The sequence below is a fragment of the Sciurus vulgaris genome (genome assembly GCF_902686455.1).
Source record: "Sciurus vulgaris genome assembly, chromosome: 11".
NCBI classification, from domain to species: domain Eukaryota; kingdom Metazoa; phylum Chordata; class Mammalia; order Rodentia; family Sciuridae; genus Sciurus; species Sciurus vulgaris.
This window is the reverse complement of record NC_136472.1, coordinates 43,416,303-43,438,776: the sequence shown is the minus strand read 5'-3', so window position 1 is coordinate 43,438,776 and position 22,474 is coordinate 43,416,303. Positions and strand designations below refer to the sequence as shown.

The following is a 22,474-nucleotide window of genomic DNA, read 5'->3' as shown; positions in this document are numbered from 1 at the left end:
CACATAAAACAAAATTATGGTGAATCAGAGGAAACATTTGACCTTTGACTTTTAAGGACTGACTATTTCACTTAGCATGATAGTCCCCAGTTCTATCCATTTACCAGAAAATGCTGTCATTTAATTCTTCTTTATGTCTGAGTAATCTGATATGCAAGCTGATCCAAAATAATGGGGGGATTAAAAAAATAGGGGTGAAAAACTGAGAGGGAATTTCATCAAAATAGAGGAAAAATCAGTAGAGTAGAAAAAAGGGATGGAGGAGGAGGAGGAGGAAGGGATGAGAAAAGGGAAGAAGAGTGGAATGAATCAGACCCAACTTTCATACATGCATGCATGGATGTGGCATGGTGGGTCTCGGCATTGGCTGTATCCATAGGACACCAATTAAAAGAAAAAGTAAACTGAATGGATTGAAGAGGGATCAGTGGAGTGGAAGGGGAAAGGGAGAAAGTACTGGGGCTGAATTGGACCCAACTGTGTTCCATGCTTTTATGATTATGTCAGGATGTGTCCTGGTATTGCATATAACTGAAAATAATTTTAAAAAAAATAAGAAAAAAGAAAAAATCGTCAAATCAGTAGGATTATAGGTGTTTCTCTGAAGTTATTCAATATTAATAGAGTTTATAAATAACAGCCAAAATCACATAATAAATGAGTTATATCATAGAAGGCATGCATTTAGAAAGTCATGATAGTCAAAATCTGTTCTGACTCTGTGCTACCTTTATTATTATAATATGGTCAGATTTTTTTTTTCTCTTATTCCTATCCAAATGTCCCCCTCTCTCCTGTCTCAGTTTGTTTGGGTTGCTATAACAAAATACCATCAACTGGATAGCTCAAAAACAATGGAAATTTATTTCTTGTAGTTCTGAAGGCTGGGAAGTTCAGGTTGAAGGTGCTGGAAGATTTGGTGTCTGCCAAGGGCCCTCTTTTGACTTGTAAATAGTCAACATATCTATAGGTGGTTCCATTCCAAGCTTTCTGAGGAATCTCCATACTGCTTTCCAGAGTGGCTGCATTAGTTTGCAACCCCACCAGCAATGTATGAATGTACCTTTCTCCCCACATCCTCGCCAACACCTATTGTTGCTTATGTTCTTGATAATCGCCATTCTAATTGGGGTGAGATGAAATCTTAGGGTAGTTTTGATTTGCATTTCTCTTATTACTAGAGATGTTGAACATTTTTTCATATATCTGTTGATTGCTTGTACATCTTCTTCTGTGAAGTGTCTGTTCATTTACTTAGCCCATTTGTTGATTGGATTATTTGTATTCTTGGTGTAGAGTTTTTTGAGTTCTTTATAGATTCGGGATATTAGCACTCTATCTGAAGTATGATTGGCAAAGATATTCTCCCACTATGTAGGCTCTTTCTTCACATTACTGATAGTTTCCTTTGCTGAGAGAAAGTTTTTTAGTTTGAATCTATCCCAGTTATTGATTCTTGCTTTTATTTCTTGGGCTATGGGAGTCCTGTTAAGGAAGTCTGCTCCTAAGAACTACCATTTGACCCAGCTATCCCACTCCTTGGCCTATACCCAAAGGACTTAAAATCAGCATACTACAGAGATACAGCCACATCAATGTTCATAGCTGCTCAATTCACTATAGCCAGATTGTGGAACCAACCCAGATGCCCTTCAGTTGATGAATGGATAAAGAAACTGTGGCATATATATACAATGGAATATTACTCCACCATGAGGAATGACAAAATTATGGCATTCGCAGGCAAATGGATGAAATTGGAGGATATCATGCTAAGTGAGATAAGCCAATCTCAAAAAACTAAAGGACAAATGATCTCGCTGATAAGCGGATGAGGACATACGGGGGGGTAGGAGGGGTTAGTGTTAGGGTTAGGGTTAGGTTTAGGGTTGGGGATAAGGAGGGTGGTAAGAATGAGGAAGAAAGGACTGTATAGAGGGAAAAGAGGGGTGGGAGGGGAGGGGGGAAGGGAAAAAAATAACAAAATGAATCAAACAACATTGCCCTATGTAAATTTATGATTTTTAATTAAAATTAAAAAAAATACTAGTAATTAGGCAAATTCAAAAAAAAATAAATAAAATCAAGTTTAAAGAAAAAAAAACCACATATCTATAGGGTAGAAGAAACAACTAGACTCCTAAGGTCTCTTTTCTGTGTGCAATACTTCCGATCATGAGGACAGATTGTGATAACCATTTCAAAAGGCACCACCTGCTGGTACCAGCACTCTGGGGTTGATTTTTAAAAATGCAATCATTGGTTATGGAATTTTTTCTCACTAAGAGTCAATGAAAGATATCCATCTGTATTTCCATTATTATATTAATATTTTCATTTAATAATACCCAATTTTTGAACTTTAATGTATTAACATCTGATATCTTAAATCTAACTGACTAGTTTGTATTCATTTTGAGTCTGCATTATACTGTTTCCTTAATTTTAACTGGACAGTATGCCTTTCTTATGTTTAAATCCAATAAATATTCATTAAAAATTTAGAGTTAAGTGTTACTTGGATTATGATGGTTTAGTATTAATGGGATCTGTTTTTGGAAGTAGTTAAATGGATGTTCAAGTCTGAGTTAAGCCACTTACTAATTCATTCTATGGACACATTTGAAAATATTTCCATGCCTTAAGAGCTATCTCCTTTTGAGACCTAACTGTAAATCAGTTTCTGTTTTAAATACTTTACATGTAACAAATTTTTAATCCTCACCATGATGCTATGAAATTAAAAACATCATTATCCCTGCTTAATACATAAGGTAATTAAGTCACCAAGAGCTTATGTAATTTATTACAAATCAGCAAGTAAGTAAAGAGTAGAGCCAGAAATTTAAAGTCGGGCAGTCTCACATTAGAGTCTAGGCTCTTTATCATCACATTCTATAGTATTACATGAGTCTTTTCACGTTAAAATACAGGTGTAATTAATTGTATCTCATTGAGTTATGAATATTAAATAAGATAGTACATGCAAACCAGAAAATAACTAAGGGCGTAGTATGTACATACTCAGTGAATATTGTCCTCCTATTCTCCCCGTCCCACATCTTCCTTCTTTTTCTCCTCCTGTCACTTACCCTCTTTTAGAGTACTAAGCAGAATTAAGTAAAAGAGAATAATTTGTAGAATTAAAACCTAAAGTTGCTGTGAAGGCATTCCCTCTTATCTACGATTTCACTTTCTGCGGTATCAGTTCCCTGTGATCAATCAACCACAGTCAAAATTATATGGAAAATTCCAGAAATAAACACTTCTTAAGTTTTAAATTGTTTATTGTTCTGAGTATTGTAATGAAATCTCTGCTTGTCCCACTCCATCTGCCCTGGACAAGAATCATTCTACCCACTCCTTAGCTACTCAGTATCCTCTAGGTTCTTACATCAACTGCCATGATATTGGAGTACTTGTGTTCAAGTTCAAGTAGTCCTCCCATGGCTGCCAAACCCTACATCAGTGTCTACATAATTTACCTCACTTCATCTCATCTCATAGGTATTATATCATGTCACATCATCACAAGGGTATAGCACAGTAAAATTTTTAGAAAGATACATTCATATAACTTTACAGAATTATATTGTCGTAATTGTTCTACTTTACTTTTTCATTGTTGTTCCCTTACTGTGCTTAATTTTTGGGGGCAAGGGTACTGGGAATTGAACTTAAGGCCACTCTACCACTGAACCACATCTCTAGCCCTATTTTGTATTTTATTTAGAGACAAGGTCTCACTGAGTTGCTTAGTGTCTTGACATTGCTGAGGCTGGCTGTGAATTCGTGATCCTCCTGCCTCAGCCTCCCGAGCCACTGGGATTACAGGTGTCCACCACCGCACCCAGACCTGTGCTTAATTTTTAAATTAAACTTTATCATACATACAGGGTTTGACACCAACTGTGGTTTCAGGCATTCACTTGGGTCTTAGACAATATTCCCTGATGTTAAGAAGGGACTACTGTACTTTCTCTTATTGTCAGGAGTTCACAAATTGCAACTTTAATCAAGGTTTCATGACTCCCACCCTCTCACTAGACAATGGTCTACAATTTCCATGTGTGGTCATTTTGTGCAGATTGGTACTCTTTGCAAGAGAGTACCAATCTTAGAAAGTTTAACTAAAAGAAAGTCAAAATGAAAAAGATAATGAACTGTAATGTTTATTTATGTGTACCTTCAAAGAAAAAGAACATCATAGTATAATACAAAGGGGGAGCAAAACTTGATTTTTCACAGGAAAAGTATTAGTTTTGATGAATTGACCTTGTAAACAATGGGGATCCCATAGTCAAGTGTTAGTAAGGTTGTTGGCATCATAAATACACGTAGCTGGTTAGATACACATCTTTAAAAACTACAATGTACTATCTCAGAAGGGGAAGTGGAAGACTGTTGTAAATTTCTCTGAAAACTTTCAAATATGGAAAGAAAGTGATTTGGATTGTATTGATCGATATCTTCTGACTGACTTGACTAGACTTTCAAACAGTCACATATTCTTGTTAATTCAATCAACAACTGCTCAATGAAATGAGAAAAAATCAATTGTTAAGGTCATGAAAACAGTTTCTGTGGGTGGAAAGTGGTTTAAATGATTTTTTAACCAGGTGGGTTGGCAGCCTGAGGAGACAGCTTCTGTTTTGGCTCAGAGGTAGGGATAGTTATCTGGTTATCAAGGGCTTGGGTATCTTATTCCAAGAATTATAATAGCAAGTGGAGGCAGCTCTGAATGAACTAGGGAATTAAAACAAAACCCTTTAATAGGCTGTTATTTTAGCAAAGATTAGACTGAGAAAACCTTCCACAGTCAGGGACATGGACAAGAGAATGACTACATCTAGACTTGGGTTCTTGACTGAACACTGGAGGGAATAGTCACCTGAAAAATTGGAAGTTAGAATCTGTAGTCACACATATTTGAATATTTAAAGTCATACTACCCAAATTTTTTGAAGACCTTTTTGCCATAAAATGAATGAAAAAGTAAACCTGGCTATCATTCCTGCAATTACAGAAGAAATAAACAACAAAAATTTCTGTACAGATAATTCCAAAATGTAAACCATTAGGACTCACACATAAAAAAAAACCATTGCTGACAAAGAACTTCTAAATGGAGCAAATTATGTTCCATGTATGTAGGAATATGTTGAAACAAACCCACCTATTATAAATAGCTATAATACACTAATAAGAACATTAAATAAAAAATGATAAACAGTCCATCATGAATGAAGCTTGGAAGTCAAAACAAAATAAAATATTGTTGCTCCATACAAATCAGGTACAACAATGATCTGAAAAGAATATAAAAGTATTAAGTTTAAAAAATGAAAATGAGATAAAGAAGATTACAAGGAAAATTACTTTGAGAAAGTGGAAGATAGAACTTACAGAAATGAAAAATAGCCATCAAATTTGAAACATACTAAATCAACTTACTAAACATAGTAAGTTGATTGGGTACATCATCTAAACATAGTAAGTTGATTAGGTACATCTGAGAAGAAAATAAATGAATTAGAATTATATCCATGAAATTACTGGAAGGAAAATAAAAGAGATTTAAAAATTTAAAAATAGAAATGATAGTATACAGCAAAGGACAGATTAGATGTCTAGCTAACCACGATCAGTGTAAAATGGTTTCATCTCCTCCTGACAATATATAACGAGGTGGGGGTGATGGGGGGAAGAGCAGAATGAAGGAACTTTGGATGGTGTTGAGGAAAATGGTGTGGGAGGGGGTGGTGGACAGAAAAATACCAGAATAAAACAGACAACATTATTCTATGTATGTGTATGATTACACGAATGGTGTGAATCTACATTGTGTACAACCATAGAAATGAAAACTTGTACCCCATTTGTGTACAATGAATCAAAATGTAGTCTGTAAGAATAAAAAAGATTTTAATAAAAAAAGAGGAAAAAAAATTCATATGAGATCCTCAAAAAAAAAAAAAGTGGTGTTTTTTGATCATTTTCTTTCATCTGGCATATGCTTTTTGATGATCATCCTGTGGTTGCATTCATTGGCATGTCCTTCCTTCTTCGGCTGCATTACTGTTCTAGTATGGGCCCAAGACATTTGTTTACTGTTCATTCACTGGTGGACCTTGGGGTTGCTCTTACCTTTTTCTCTATTCAGAATTAATACTGTTTGTGTTTTTGAGATGAAATTTAAATGTGATGGCAGGGTCAATTGCTAACTACTTCTTCTTTTTTTTTTTTTTTCAATTTACAACATTTTATTGCAAATTTCAAGTAAACTGCGGTATTATTAACTATAATCTCTATGTTGTACATAGAATCCCCAGAAATCTTTCATCACAACTGCAAGTTTGTATCCTTTGACAGCCATCTTCCTATTTCTCCCAACCCCTTGTCCCTGGCTGACTTCTATGTTGAACTTTGTGAGCAACTACCAGACTGTTTCCCAAAGTGGCTGAACCATTTCGCATTCCAGCCTTCAACTTCTCCACGTCCTTGCCAACACTCACTGTCCTCCTACTTTTCTTCTGATTATAGTTACCCTAGTGGGGGTAAAGGGATTTATCATTATAGGTTTGATTTGCATTTTTCTGATGACTAATGATGTTAGGCATCTTTTCATGTGTATATTATCTATATGCCTTCTTTGAACAAATTTTTATTTAGATCTTTTGTCCCCTTTTTAATCAAGTTAATTTATCTTCTTGTTAAATTGTAAGAGTTCTTTATACATTCTAGATGTCTCTTAAAACGTATGATTTACAGATATGTTCTTCTATTCTGTGGCTTGCCATACTTTCTTATTAGTATCTTTTAAAGCATAACTTAAAAATTTTTTATTAAGTCCAATTCAATTATATTTTCCTTGTTACTAGTGCACTTGGTGTCATACTGGAGTATCCATTGCCCCAAACATGTCAACAGTATTTACTCCTATAATTTCTTCTAAAAGTTTTATAGTTTTGGTTCCTGCATTTAGGTCTTTGACCCACTTTGAATTAATTTTTGTGTATAGTGTAATATAAGTTACCAAATTGATTTCTTTGTAGTGTGACTACTTCATTTTCCTGGTATGAATTGTTAAAAAGATTGTTTTTCTCCACTGAATGGTCTTGACACTTCTATTGAGAATCAATGAACTATAGATACATGGACCAGTTTCTGTACGTCAGTTCTATTCTGTTGCTCTATGTGGTCATCCTTATGTCAGTACCACATTGTTGTCCATAGTTTTACTTTCTTCTGGGTTTTGGAATAAGAATAAATAATGCACTAACTTTGTACTTACTTTTCGAGATGATTTTACCTATTCTTGATCCTTTGAGTTGTCATATAAATTTTTGAATCATTTTGTCAATATCTGTAAAGCAGCCATTTGGAATCTGTTTAGGAATTAAATTGATTCTATAGATTAATTTGGGGAATATTACTATGTTAATAATATTGTCTGATACATGAAGATGGAATTTTCCCACATATTTAGATCTTTTAAAACTTATTTTACAAGGAGTGTTTTAAAAATAAATCTGTACTAAAGGCCTGAGAATGTAGTTAAGTGATAGAACACTTTCTATCATGCGTGGAGCCCTGGGTTTAATTCCTAGCAATGCAAAATAAGTACATAAATAAATGACACCTAAGTATACTAAAAATCGGTTTCAAGGTGGAACATCTCAATCTCTGATGTACTGCTGTAGGGCATGTAATTATATTACCACTTTGAAAACTGTCAGTATAACCAATAAAGTTGGATGTATATGTACTTTTTGATCCAGCACCTCTACTCCTAGGTAAATATGTATGCATTTGCAGTACAAGGGATGTTCATAGCAATATGTGTAACAAACAAAACTAAAAACAACCCTAGAGTTCACCAAAATAGAATGGATAAACACATCATGGAATAGCCACACATTACAATACTGTAAAGTGTGGCAAAAAAAAAAAAAAAAAAAAAAAAAATTAGGCAGGTCAGCAACATGGACAGATCTTAAGAACATATTATTGTGTAATAGAAACAAAAACAAAAGACTACATAGATATGATTACATTTGTGCACTGTGAGAACTTCTTAGGTGAAACAATGGACATCGTTGAATAAATATGTGTTAGTTCAATTTGCTTGTTGTCTTATAAAGTATAAAATTAGATATCTACATCAAAACATACATAAAAATTTTGGAATGGAGATGTAGCATCTAAATCCAAAAAGAAATGCAGAGGTTAAGAGAACACTATTATAATTACTTCATGGCATTAGATTATAAAAGGATTTATTAATATAAATATACATATAAATATACAAAATATAATGAGAACACTAAATTTAATTATATTAAAATGAAAAAATATGTAAGGAACAGAGACTAAACAAAGTGAAATCCATAGACTATTAGGAGGTATTTGTAATTTGTGTGGTTGATAACTTATTTCATAGATATAGAAGAGCTCCCAGAAATGAATATTTTAAAATATTAACTAATGCAATAAAGAATGGCAAAAGATAGAAACCTATAATTTACAGAGATGGTAACCTAAAAGGGCCATAAACATATTAAAAATTGTCCATCTTCCTAATAATCAGTGGCTTGCTCTTTTAAATTTTTTTTCACTGACCATGAGAGCTTAAAAATCATACATATTTGTGAGTATCATGTAATGTTTCTGTACATGTATATGCAATATGTAATGTTGAAGTTGAGGTGAAAATATCTATTTCCTCAAAGATTTATCATTTCCTTATGTGGGGAATATTCAGAATCCTTTCTTGTAGGTGTATGAATTATACAGTGTGTTAATTATCATTATCTCTAGTCACCCTACTGTTCAATTGTATACTCCTATCTGTCTATAAGTTAGCACCTTTTGATCAGTCTTTCTTCATTTCTGCCTTTGCCAAATCTCCCTGGCCTCTGGTTACCACCATTCTGCTCTAAATTTCTATGAGATCAACTTTCTTAGATTCCACATGTGAGTGAGATCATAGGTTACAGTACTTGTCTTTCTGTGCTTGGCTTATTTCACTTTACATAATAATCTCCAGTTCCATTCTTATTGTGTCAGATGACAGGACTTTGTCCTTTTCTTACAACATTCCATTGTGTGTATGTACTGTATTTTCTTTGTCCATTCATGGGTTGATGGATACTCAACTTCCTTTCATGTCTTGGCTTTTGTGAATAGTGCTGCAATAAACATGGGAGTGCAGATGTGTCTTTGACATACTGGTCTCATTTCCTGTAGATCCATACCCAGTATGGCATTGCTGAATCATATGGTATTTTTACTTTTAATTTTTTTGAGGCTATTCCATACATTTTCCCATAGCTGTTCCTACCAGTTGTTTGAAAAGGTTTCCTTTCTTCATATCCTCAACACCATTCGTTATCTTGTGCCTTTTGATGATAGATTTTCTTACTGGAGTGAAATGATATCTCATTGTGGTTTTGATTTACATTTCCCTGATGATTAGTGATGCTGAGCATTTCTTTCATATTCCCATTTTGAAAATATCTTCTATATAGCTATTACAGAAGATGTAATTTTGATATCTATTTTCTTTTGAAAAATATCTATTTATGTCTATTGCCCATTTTTAATTACATTTTTCTGTTTGTTTCTTGCTCATTCAAACAAGATATTTCTTGTTAATGATACTGGCAAAAATAAAACCTAAAATCAGAAAATTTTTACTAGGGTGTTGGAAAATGTGAACTCCTATTTCATGTGAGTACACATTGGTATATTCAATTTGGAAATTAATTTGCAATTAGTCAAAGAAGCCAAAAATATGTATACACAGCAGTTCCAGTTCTTGCTGTCTTATGTGGCATATTATTATATATATGCATGAGGAGATTCTTACAAGAGATTTTATGTCACAGTTTTTTCAACTGTAAAAATGTAGAGACAACCCGAGTGCCACTTTCTAGGAGAATGACAGAAAAAAATGTCACTTAGCCATATGGCGAAATACTATGGAACAGCTATATTAATGAATATCTACATAGAACAATTTGGCTATATTTTTAAAAGTACAAAGTGAAATAAGTCAGTGTAATCCCCCTTGTAACAACATTTTAAACCTTAGAAAAGATCCAAAAGTTATTATTTTTAACTCTTTTTAGTTAAACTATAAAAACTCATAAGACTATATCAATTTCCATTTACGTGGGCCTCATCTTTTTTTTCCTTACGTCTAACATTCTTTCTAAAAAGAATTTCTCTTAGCTGTTCTTCTTAATACGTGCAATACCTCACCCCTTTTTAGTACCCTTACTGGTATAAATTACTATCACCTCTTTATTTTTTCAATTTCTTCCTACGTGGTTTCCCTGCTTCCTCCTTGCTACACTTCTGTCCATTCATAACATCAGAATGTTTCTTTTAAAACATAAATTAGACAATAAGCCATCTATGCTCAGAACCCTCCAGTGACTCCCTGGTTCTCTAGGGGTAAGTTCTTTAGTGAACTCACAGGCTCTACATGATTCAACTCATATCTCTGACTTTATTTCTTCACCCCCTCCTCTGTAGTGCTCCCCGCCCCCTTGCTTAGAAACATGCAATGTAAACTTTGGTAAAGTGTCTTTAATGCCCTCTGCCTGGAAAATACTTTCTCAAAATATCCAGTAAGCTCACTTCTTTATTTTCTCCCCGCTTTCAAACTTTTTCCCCATCACTTTTCAATTTATAATTGTACCACTTTCAAGCTCTCAATCTTCCTTTTTGGCTCCAAGGACACATTTTTCTACAACATTTCACTCTCTCACAAAATATAAAATGTACTTATTCATTAATTATGTTTGTAGATTATAATCTATCTCACTCATCTAAAATGTAAGCTATGGAAAGACAGCCACCTTGGTATCCTTCATTCAGCAACGGATTCCAAATACCTGGAATAATGTCTAACACATAATAGGTATTCATTACATATTTCTCAAGTGAGCAAGTGAATGAACAAACTACAGAATATTGTTACCTAGGAGGAAGGGAAGAAGGCAGAAAGGGAATATGGAAAGGTGAGCCAGTAGTTTAACTGTACTTCTTCAAAAAGAGAGAGAGAGGAAAAAAACATAAAATGCTAATATAAAACATATTTTCAGTGGTGTGCATGTAGATGATCTGTTAAAATATAATTTGTGCATTCAATATGTATAATTTTAAATTAAAACTAAACAAATATGAGGCTATCAATCAAAACCTGCAATAAAACTACAGACCCAAGGATAACAAGCATTCATTAATGATGATGAGAAATGTCACATCTCTGCCAGTTACAGGAGGCTAGTCATTAGATCTATAATATGTAGAATTTGAGGGTATATAATCTAGCTAAGCAAATATATAATTTAGCTAAAAGAGTAATATCTAAGTGGTGGAATTTCAGACACTGAGGGAGGGAATATCAAAGTTTTCAGAAGACTAAGGAACTCTGTAGGTGATCTCTTATCACACCAGTTCGGTAACTATCAACCTTCTTTATTAACTAGGTTATTTTTGCAGCCAAAGGTAGGTGTACAACTAGGAGATGCCAGATCACCAGAATCAGTTTTAAAAGATTTAAAGATTTTTAAAGGTTGTTTTCTTTAATTTTTTTATTTGTTCTTTTTTATTATACATGGCAGTAGAATGTATTTTGACATATCACATATACATGTGATACTTCCAATTTTTGTGCTTATACATGACATGGAATTACCCTGAGTGTATATTCATATTTGAACACAGGAAAGTTATGTCTGATTCATTCTACTATCTTTCCCATTCCCATACCCCATCCCTTCACCTCACTCTACCCTGTCCAATCCCATGAACCTCCCCTATTCTTTGCTATGTCATTTTTCCCTTATAAATCTAGATTTCCCACCTCTGAAAATATTCAACCTAAGTGAATGTTTTGCAATATTATTTTAAGTAGAATATAGTGTGTCTGTAAAATGCATTTCCATTAGTAGCATCTGGTAATGACATTTCATCTGAGAAGTGTTATAATGTTTAAAGTAGAGGGCAGTTCTAAACCAAGATATTTTTCTGTGTGATGACTCTAGACTTTGATGTTTTACATGAGTGATAGAATTGTTTTCTGATCATAGAGAGGATGCCACTATGAATATTTCTCTCCCTCCTTTCCTCCTTTATATATTTGGTTCTCCCTACATTTCCTTTGTACATTGAAAGAACATTTTCTGAAACAGTGGGATTAAGGAGCTTCTTTACCATCTTAATGAAGTTATGCTTTCTGGTTTCTTCTGAAATCACAGGAGGCTTTGTAAACTTTGCTTTTTAATTCAGATATATAAATCTATTCCCCTTAATGTCTGATCTAAAACTTGAGATATGAGGCTATCATTCTTTGAGCAAATATAATATAAATCAGGGTTAATATCCTCTTCTGCCCTAAATTCCATGGGGGAGAGGGACAAGGAGTGACTTTGGAATTGTAAACTTATAGTAATTTTGAATGCTCCAGGACTATTTGAAAAAGTGTTTTTTTTTTTTTTTAATTTTAGACATGGGTTATGCCCTTAGCTATTTTCTGATGCAATTGGGGTAATTTCAAAATAAATTTCAAAGTAGTAGAAAGAATAATAGAGGAATAACATTCCAGCATAGCTGATACCTGGAAGAATTCTCTTAAACTTTGTTATGCACTAACTTGTGAGTGTTTAGTACATAACAGACACTTTTATATGTCCTTTTTATAAGTATAGCATCAAATAATTATTAAATATGCAAAATATTTTAAGAATTTTACATGTGTGATTCTTTATTTCCCTAGATTAAATTCAAGATAGTTAAGTAACTTACCAGTTTGTTGCTTTATAACCAGTAACAGAAGCCTGATTCAAATCCAGTTTTCATGACACCAATGTCAATGGTCTTAATACTATGACACCACCTTTTTAAGTTTCCACCTATTTGCATTTCCCTTTAGTTTTAATTTCTGAAATTAATTTTATAGGCGCATTGTAATTACATGCAATAGTGGGATTCATTGTTTCATATTTATATATACAAAACATATAACAATGTAATTTGGTCTTTTCCCTTTTAAAAATCTATGGTGAGTTATGTTTTTTGGAAGAAATTTTGACCTAAGTGTCTATAAGATCACTAGAAAAATTAAGTGGTTGGAAAAATCAATAGGTTATTAATAATTGTCGGTATACACACGAGTGATTTCTTTATAGCTAAAACAAAGAAGCAATACTTAAAAAAATTTAAGTTATTACTGGACTAAGAGGTGCTTGCCTTAATCCCCATGACTTGGGAGGCTGAGGCAGGAGGATCACAAGTTGAAGGCCAACTTCAGCATCTTAGTGAGGCTATAAATAACTAAGACCCTGTCTCAGAATAAAAGAAAATTAAATTAAAGGACTGGGGACAGTGATACAGTGCCCCTGAATTCAATCCCCACCTCAAAAAAATAAATATAAAAAGAAAAAGAAAAAGAAGTTATTGTGATTCCATTTTTAAGTCCTGAATATTTTGTTTAGCATTTGCTTAAGGGTTTTTGGTGGGCAAATCTTCTGGATAATAAAAGAATATCATTTTTAGATTTTTCTCTCTGCATATAAGAATTGTTTTTAGGATCAGAGGAAGCACACATTATTGGCATCTGCAAATTTGTTGTTCTCCAGAACAAGTAAAAGTCTGTATAACTTTAAATATTTACCATAGGATCTTACTGGATCACAGTATTACTAAGGGGAAAAAATCCCCTTAAACCAAAAATGTATTAGGCAAACTAAGTCTGATGTTCTTATCTTTAAAAAGAGGATAAATTTAATCACATGAATGAAACTTACCTGAACCAAAGTGATCCCTAAACAGCTTGAGTTTTATTATAACATAAAAAAAAATTCTCACATAGCATCATTTAAGGGTTACATAAGACCTTAAGGCCTCACCTATTAAAATGAAAAAAAAAAAATCTTTTGTATGCTATTAATGTGCATTGGATTATTGAGGAGAAGTATTTTAAAACTACATTAAATCAAATCAGGATAAACTCCTCCATTCATTTTGCTTATTATTGATTAAGCATTTATATTAATTAATTAATTAATTTAGAGTTTTAAAAATTTGAATTGTACTTTTCCAAATTTTAAGGCAGCTCATGGTAAAAGACACAAATCAAAAAGACTTATGAGAGTAGTGGATGTGAGGTAAGAAACAGAAGCAATTATGGAGGATACTCTATGGTGACACCAAAAGGCAGATTCAAAATTCATATTTTCCTTTGGGTGGGGAAAGTTACTTTTTTTGTATAGTCAGAAAGCCATTATGCTCCACCAAAATGTACCTTTATGTCCACAGCATGAGTAGAACACTGGGGGCTGAGAAAAGCAGGAAGTGACTCAGCTGCTAAAATAGAAGCAATTCCTGGTTAATAAGTAATTGATGGTAGATAATTTATAAACTAGGTTGAAGGAACTAATATTTTTTTATCAATATCACTAATGAGGACTCTACTTATAAGACCGTTTAAGGCATAGTATTTCAAAGATAATATTCTACCATAGAAAAATCAGTCACAAACACAGATGATTGTAATGAATATGACAAAATATTATAAATTATGCTGGTTTCCATGGTAGAAGCAGACAGACATAAGCCAGTCTGATGAATGTATGAGGTAACAGAAATCTCCCTGGGGGATGCAACACCTTAGGTGTATCTTCAGGACTGAATAGAATATACATACCCCCCAAAATGGTTGGATGTATCCTGGACAAACAGAATATTCTGTGCCAAGTCTGGGAAGAGAGAGCACATGATGCATTCAGAAAGATGGAAGTAGTTCAGAACAGTGGAGGCACTTCTTGAATGGAGGATCTGGGGAAATATTAAGTAGAGAAGCAGGCAGAGGTCAGATTTGGAATGGGTTGATTGCTATTCATGTGTTTGATTTTTTTTTTTCTTGATAGTGTTGTGGGACTATTAAAGAATTTTTAGTTGAGAAATGTATAATTATATTTTAGTGTTCAGTCAAATTATTCCAATATGGTTGAGAATGGTAGGAGAAGAATATTGATCAGAGTGGGTTCAAATATAATATAGGGAGAAATATTTTGAGTGTCTTGTAAAGATTTAGGAGAAGAATGACAAAAGCCTGAAGTTAGGAAGTGCTAGGACAGAAACGGAGGTTAAAGGTGGAAAGATAAACAGTTGTTGAAATGGCAGGAGGTAAAATCAATTGTTTAGATTTTAAGGATAGAGGTATGACAAATCTCAGAGGACTAAACAGAGATTGTTGATGCTGAATGAAATAAGTAAAGAGGATAAAGAGCTGCATGTGATATAGGAAGCAATGGATCAAGTTTGAAGTTTTAGACCTGAATTGTTTGTAGTACATCTGAATGGAGGTGCCTGGTAGCTATGGGAGCTCCATGTTTTCATGGAGAGCTCTATTGAAAACACAGACTTGAGAAAAGCTTCATAGGTTTGAAGTACGTAACTCAGAAAAACGAGAACACAAGAGTTCTTAGTAAATACTGAGGGAATAGAGAGTGGGATGAAGGAAAATATGGTTGGGGACTTTATTACAAAGAAATTTGATCACGGGTGACAAAAGACTGTCCCTGCAGGCAGGATTCACAGGTACTGTAATGTGCTCTTTAATTTGTCATTTTTCAATTGAAGGAAAAAGAGATGAAAGTAAGTTGATTAGTCATGAGTCACCAAGTATCTGAATCTTGGCATTATATTAATAGCCTGGGTGTTATTAGCCGGCAAGATTTTCAGGACCAGCAGATGTTGTTGGGATTAAAGACAGGAGGGGAAAGATGAGCACAAAACGAAGGGCCTATAAAAGTACTTTAAAAAGATGAACAATAGGAATTAGTAATAATTTCGGGACAAAGAAGAGAAATGGAAAGCTTAGGACCAGAAAGCAGTGACAAGACACAATTTCCCTTTACATTAGCTCTTCAAAGAGAATCTGGGTGATCCAATATTACACTCTGGGCCCTTTGGGAGCAAGCTTCGACCACAAAGACATCTGGCATTGTTTGGGAAAAAAGTTTGGGGACAAATATTAACATATTACCCTAGGAAGAAAATTAACATAATATGATTAATGCCTTAAATATTTGGAATGTCATGAAAATTGATGTGCTAATGTGGCTCCCAAGTAATAAAAACATGGAAAAGTTGAGGATTATGGCTATAAGCACATTGAACCAATTCATTATTTTAGATATTGAGACTCAAAAAATTCTAAAATTACTCTTATAATTGCAAAATAATAATTAAAAATAGTGAAACGAGATAAAGTGACATTACCCTCTGTTTTTCCAAAGTCATGTGGTGCATAAGCAAAGAGTCAGCACCTACTTGCTAATCTCTGGCCATGAGTCAACAATAACTGGTTTTCTTCCTCTATCAGGGTCATGCCATTGGTCTGGATTAATTGGGAACTGACATATATTTCTTGAAATTTTAAATGGGTGCCCCTCAGGAAATCCATTAAAAACCTTACAGACTTATGTTTCGAGAGTTCTCAGGTATCTCAGATATGCTCAGGAAAATATCTCAGGGATCAGCTTGATTATTTACCTTATAATACTATTGATATTCCACTTTTCTCCTGCCTAGGATCCCCAAACTGTGTCACTGTGTATGCCAGATACTGCCAGGAACCCCCATGGCTTCTGGAGAATTCAGTCTGAATTTTCAATGTCTCAATGCAGGACATTGCCAACTCTTGCCAGTCTTATGCGTGATAGTGCACATAAAAAAATGATCAATGAGTTGTGTCATTTTCTCTTGAAAGAAAGAGGAATGGTTCTCATTCTCTTTTGTTTCAACCTGCTAGATAGTACTAAAGTGGCATGCTGTGGGGACCAAAGTTCATTTATTCCCCAGAGCAAATATTCAAGGAATGTTGACTCATTTCAGGCATGGAACTTGGTGCTGGGTATAAAAATAGAAAAATACTCACCTTAGTAAAAGAGCCAGATCTTTCTTAAATAAATTTAAGTGACTCACATAGGTGTAAAACTACAATTATAAAAAGGATTCTCAGGGAAAGGAAGAGGCTACTATGAGATTCCAAGGATGAGAAAGAATTAACTAGACAAAATAGAAAGAGGTAGAATGGGATGAGTGATAGATCATCATAGCAGAATGATTAGTCCAGAGACTGTAGAACTTCTCAGGACCTGAAAAATCCAGTGAATAAAATATGAGTCAGAGCAAGAATGGTGTAACCTGATGCCGAAGAATTGAAGTCTTCATTCCAAGAGTAAAGTATTATAAATTGAGTAGTAAGAGGGCTAAGTACTTTCATCAAAGTTGTGGAAAGTTGGTTAAAGAAGACAGGATTTGTTTTAAGTGTAACAAGAATCATGTTTCATATAGAACCCCTCTTCTTCAACAGCACAGAGCAGTGGGTCTGAGTTAGCTGTACTTAGAGATCTAAGAAGGAGCATGTTAGATTTCTTTCCTCTGATGACTCTAACAGATTCAGATAATTCTGAATCTGTCTCCGTTTTCATCCATGGCTCTGTATGATGCACTCGTGAAAACTAACTTCAGATAGGACTTTCCTAGCTGAGTACCAAAGATGCTGAACTGTTGTTGAATCCCAACAATGTGCCAAAAACGCTGAGCTCCTTAAAGTATAGCCAGAATCTCTACTTTATCAGGTCAGAGAAACAATATCTTCTTTAGGGCTTAAAAATCTCACTGTCCTTAAAATCTCCTGCATTCATCTGTCTATCCCTGGAGTCAGAGAAGAGAGTTCCTCTGATTTTATTACTTTATAATTTCATTCCATAAACTGGGATGTCTGATTCAAATAGTCATCATTTCATTGAGATGGCAACCAATTCTCAAATATAAATTTGTGGTTTCAAATGTAATATCTGGCTAAGTAAACCAACTAGAGAATTTAAAGGCAGAAATAGCACAGTGATTTAAATTGATGTTAGATACAAGTACAAATTCTAGCTTAGGTACTTAAAACCTTGAAATTCTAGTCAAGTTTCTTCAATCACTGACAATCAGTCTCCTAATGTGAAAAATACTTGCATAGTAATTGTGAGTCTACAAGGCTATATGTTAGGTAGTTTCAAAAGCACTTGGCATTTCACATTCAAATATTATGATTGTGACTGTATCATTATTATTATCAAGTTTATTGGTACAGTAACATAAAGATAGATGATTTGCCACCAATTCTTTATTTTTTCTTTTTATATAGCAAAGATTTCATGCTTGTTGATATTAGTAAAATCTTCTTTTAATAAGCAGTACATGAAATTATTTTTTACAAGCCTTCATAAAAACAAAAAAAACCCTTAAGTTTTGCATTCTAATCCAAAAGCATATGGGGAAAACAGTTTCAGAAGCTTTAAATATTAACAAGAGGAATGCAGCATAATGATACAGGGAAAAAGTGAGAGCATGAATGCTCAGAATTGCTTTTAGTGGGAAAAAGCAGCCAGCATTTGTTGAGAGCTAAAGATTTTTTTTAAATAGATCTGAGTTTAATTGGCAGGACTTGGCATCATTTACGGGAAAATATGTTTTATTTATTTGAGTTTAAATATATTTCAAACACTATTTTAAAATACAGTTCTTCCAAGTGTTGGGGCAGCTGTTAAGTGGTTCAGGATTCAATGCCCTAGTTAGCCTTTCACCTCTGAGGCCCTTGATCTATCTCCATATAATTAAGCACATACATTAAATGAATTTTATGGGATAAGGGAACCCCAAGTGGAATATGGACATACTAGGAAGCCATTTTGGATAATTGGCAGCTTCAGTTTGAAAACCACTCGGAGTAGAAATAAATGGGTATTCCAGGTTTACATGGGCACCAGCAGAAATAAGTATCAGTGATTAAATTTAACTCTTCCCATTTTTAATCAGAGCTAAACTGAGACAAAGTTATAAAGTAGATGAAGAATATCTTCATTGGGATTAGAGCTTTATCAGTTTTTTTGGTTGTTGTTTTGTTTTTGTTATTTTTTATTTTTTTATTTCTTCTCCCTCTTATCCCTCTACTCTCAGGAGAAAAAGTATAAACACACATCTTTGGGATGCCTTTTCTCCTCAGGGCTCTGCTAACATGATACCACACCATCTACAACTACCCTCTACATAATGACTTGCAATTCTGTGTCATGCAAATTTAGAACTTCATACTTTTCCTTGTGCTGTTATCTTTGCATATCATGATGATCCCTAGCCCCCAAATTCCCAGGGCTCCCTGGAGAATTTAACTTTCAAAACTTAAGCAAGAGCATCCTCCTCTGAAAACTCTTTGTAGATACTCAGAGCGAAATTAGACTGTCCCAGCAGAACTCTTTCTCTGTTCTCTTTGTATCCTGTACAGACTTCTATTGCACCAAAGGGGTACTCATGAGGGTAGAGCAGGTTATACCACCAGAGCCCTAAATTTCAATGACTTACTATAATGACTAAGCTTATTTCTCAGTTTTAAAAGTTGTAGGGGACTTTCCTTCACAAGGCCAGTTGTTCAGTGGCCTGGGCTGAAAGACATTCTAGCATATTATCATGGCACTATATTTACAACTGGCTTCCAGGATTACCTTGAAAGAGAAAGAGAACACTTGGAAAATTGACACAACTTCTAAATGCCCTGGACCAAAGTAACAAAGGCACTTCTGCTCTTGGTCTTTTGGTCAGAACCGATGACTAGACAGCAAACCAACCATGAGTGTTTTAGGCATCATTTTCATCATTGTGACCCATATACTTGAAAAGAATACATACAGTAAGAAGTTTATTTGGGACTCATGGTTTCAGAGGTCTCAGATCATAGGCAGCTGCCCCCATAGGTCTGGGCCAAGGTAAGGCAGAACATTAAGGTAGAAGACCAAAGTGGGGAAAAAGAGCAAAGGGCATGGCAATCAGAAAACACTCAATAGGGAAAAAATATACCCTATCTGCTTACAGTTACCACCCAGTTAATCCATTAGTGGATTAAGTCCACTAGGTAGTGACTCTCATAATCTAATCATTTTACCTGCCTGTTCTTGCACTGTCTCACACATGAGCAGGGGGCACCTCATATCCAAAACATAATAAAAAAGGCTAAGAGACAAAGGAGTGGAGATGGACTTGTTTGAGTGTTGCCGTCTCAAACAGAACCTGGGATATGTTTGGGCTCTCCTCTGCATGACTGCTTCCTCTATAATTCACATTTTAGGTGCACAAGAATGGGAAATTTGTCTTCACAACAATGTTCGAATATAGTGAACTGGCAATGAATTCATGTTAAGAAATTAATATCCTATACAGAAAGAGATAGAAAATATGAGAAAACACTTTATGCACATGAGCTCATTAAATTTCTATTGAAGCATAAGGTGGCATTGCTCTCGTAATTTTTACAGATATGACACTAAAGATCCAATTATTTAAATGAATTATCACAAAGTCAAAATTCCAACTCAGGCTGACTCTTAAGTATATGCTACATTTAAATTTTTCATCAAAGCATGACAGATGCATGCATGGAAATGTCACAGTGAAACCCATCAATGAGTACCATTAATATGTGTATTAAAATTATAAAATGCTTTTGAAATGTTTTGTTTCAAAGGGCATATTTGGAAAACATAAAATGAAATGAATTTCTCACGTGATGTTCTAATGGCTTAATTTACTTCAGAGAAAGGGGCAAATTTTGGGGTGTGTTTAGGGACATTTAAAATCACAAAATCAATGTGACGTTGCCCAGGGTTCAATGCCCTGGCAGTGAATATGTTTACTGTTTTGGAAATCTGATCTTTAGTTTCATCTGATAATGAATACATTCTCATAGAGTTTTGGAGAAGACAAAAGGAGATATATGATTTGTAAAGTGCCCTGGATTTTATTGGGCCCACATAATTGTTGATTCTGTGCTTTGCTAACTACCACTTGCTTTCTGATGAACAGACCCTTTGCTCATTTAGCAAAACAGGAGACTCTTTTAGAATCTCAAACAGAAATATCAGAGATGGCTGTGCTATTTCCATGGGATTATTATTAAAGAAATTTTGATCTGGAAGGGGCCTTTATTTACTCAGTTTTTAGGTAAGGAACCAGGATCAGAAAGAAAGAATAGGCTTCTTCAAGGTCATAAATGTGGTTGTAGCGTCCTAATTTAGCATACTTCCTTTTCCTGAGTAACAAGCAGGTAAGTACTTCTCAGTTATTGATCAATTAAGAATATTAAATTTATTCCACCTGGTGGTGTGTGTGTTGGGCAGAGTTGGAGTCTGCATGTAGGAGGAGGAATCTCACTGAAAAATTTCAGCCTATTTCATTTCTATCTTTAGAAAAACACTCATCTAGCCAATGTTTTCAATAGAATAATTGCATTGTATTCATAACCAATTCAAACTCTTTTCAGCAACTATTTCTTTCCCATGTGAGAAACATGGTGAGCATTTCCATTCCATCTTGAAATAATATTTTAATTTTCAAGTCTAAACATAGTAACTAGGGTAAAGACTTAGTCTAAACTTAGCTGCTAATAGCCCGCACTGTTAAATTTGTCATTACAATAATTCTTTTTTTCCTGTGTGCAAAACTATCGCAGAGTTAAGATGAAACAGTCTTTTGTTAGCAACAAAAGCCATTGCTTTTAGCCATGTAATTTCCAGAAAATAAAGAGGGCACTATAGCATGTTTTGCTCCTCATTAACAGATGACACCAGCACAATAGAGGACCATTTGTGTTAAATGGGTGATAGAGGATAGGGTTGGCAGAAATTACATTAGATTACAGGGTCTATAACCAGGAGCCTCTATAGTGATTTCCAAGGGGTCTGAAATCCTTGTGAGAAGAATGTGGTGTAGTATATATTCTATCACCCAATATTGTGTGGTGCTGCCAGAAAGATAAAAGACTTTCCTGATATTATTTCTTTCTTGATATTATTGTCTGACTAACATGATCCTCTAAATGTAAGTATGAATTCACAATTAAATCATCTTTTTAAATTACTTTTTAATTTGTTCTAATTAGTTATACATGACAGTAGAATGCATTTATGCATTTTGATAAGCCATACATAAATGGAATATAGTTTCTTATTTTTCTGATTTTACATGTTGTAGGATCATATCAGTCATGCAGTCATATATTAACATGAGGTAATATATCTGTTTCATTCTATTTATCCTTCCTACCCCCTTCTGCTCCATGTACTCCTCTCTAACTAATCTAAAGTAACTCTGTTCTCCCTAGTAAATCCCACATATCAGAGAAAATATTCAGCCTTTGATTTTTTGGGTTTGGTTTATTTCCCTTAACATGATTTTCTACAATTTCATCCATTTACCAGCAAGTGTCACAATTTCATTCTTCTTTAAAGCTGAGTAATATTCCATTGCATATGTATACCACATTTTCTTTATCCATTCATCCATTGAAGGACACCTAGTTTGGCTCCATAGTTTAACTATTGTGAGTTGAGCTGCTATTAAACATTGATGT

The 22,474-nt window shown here is 34.2% G+C and overlaps 1 long non-coding RNA gene across 1 annotated transcript in view; it reads left to right on the top strand.

Moving 5' to 3' along the window:
• Window positions 1-20,995: 20,995 nt before the first annotated feature.
• The window catches only part of LOC306640711, a 431,473-nt gene continuing 429,994 nt past the window's right edge, over window positions 20,996-22,474 (top strand). The window contains exon 1 of the long non-coding RNA XR_013757870.1: window positions 20,996-21,169. This is a non-coding gene — a long non-coding RNA (uncharacterized lncRNA). The remainder of the gene's footprint in view (window positions 21,170-22,474) is intronic.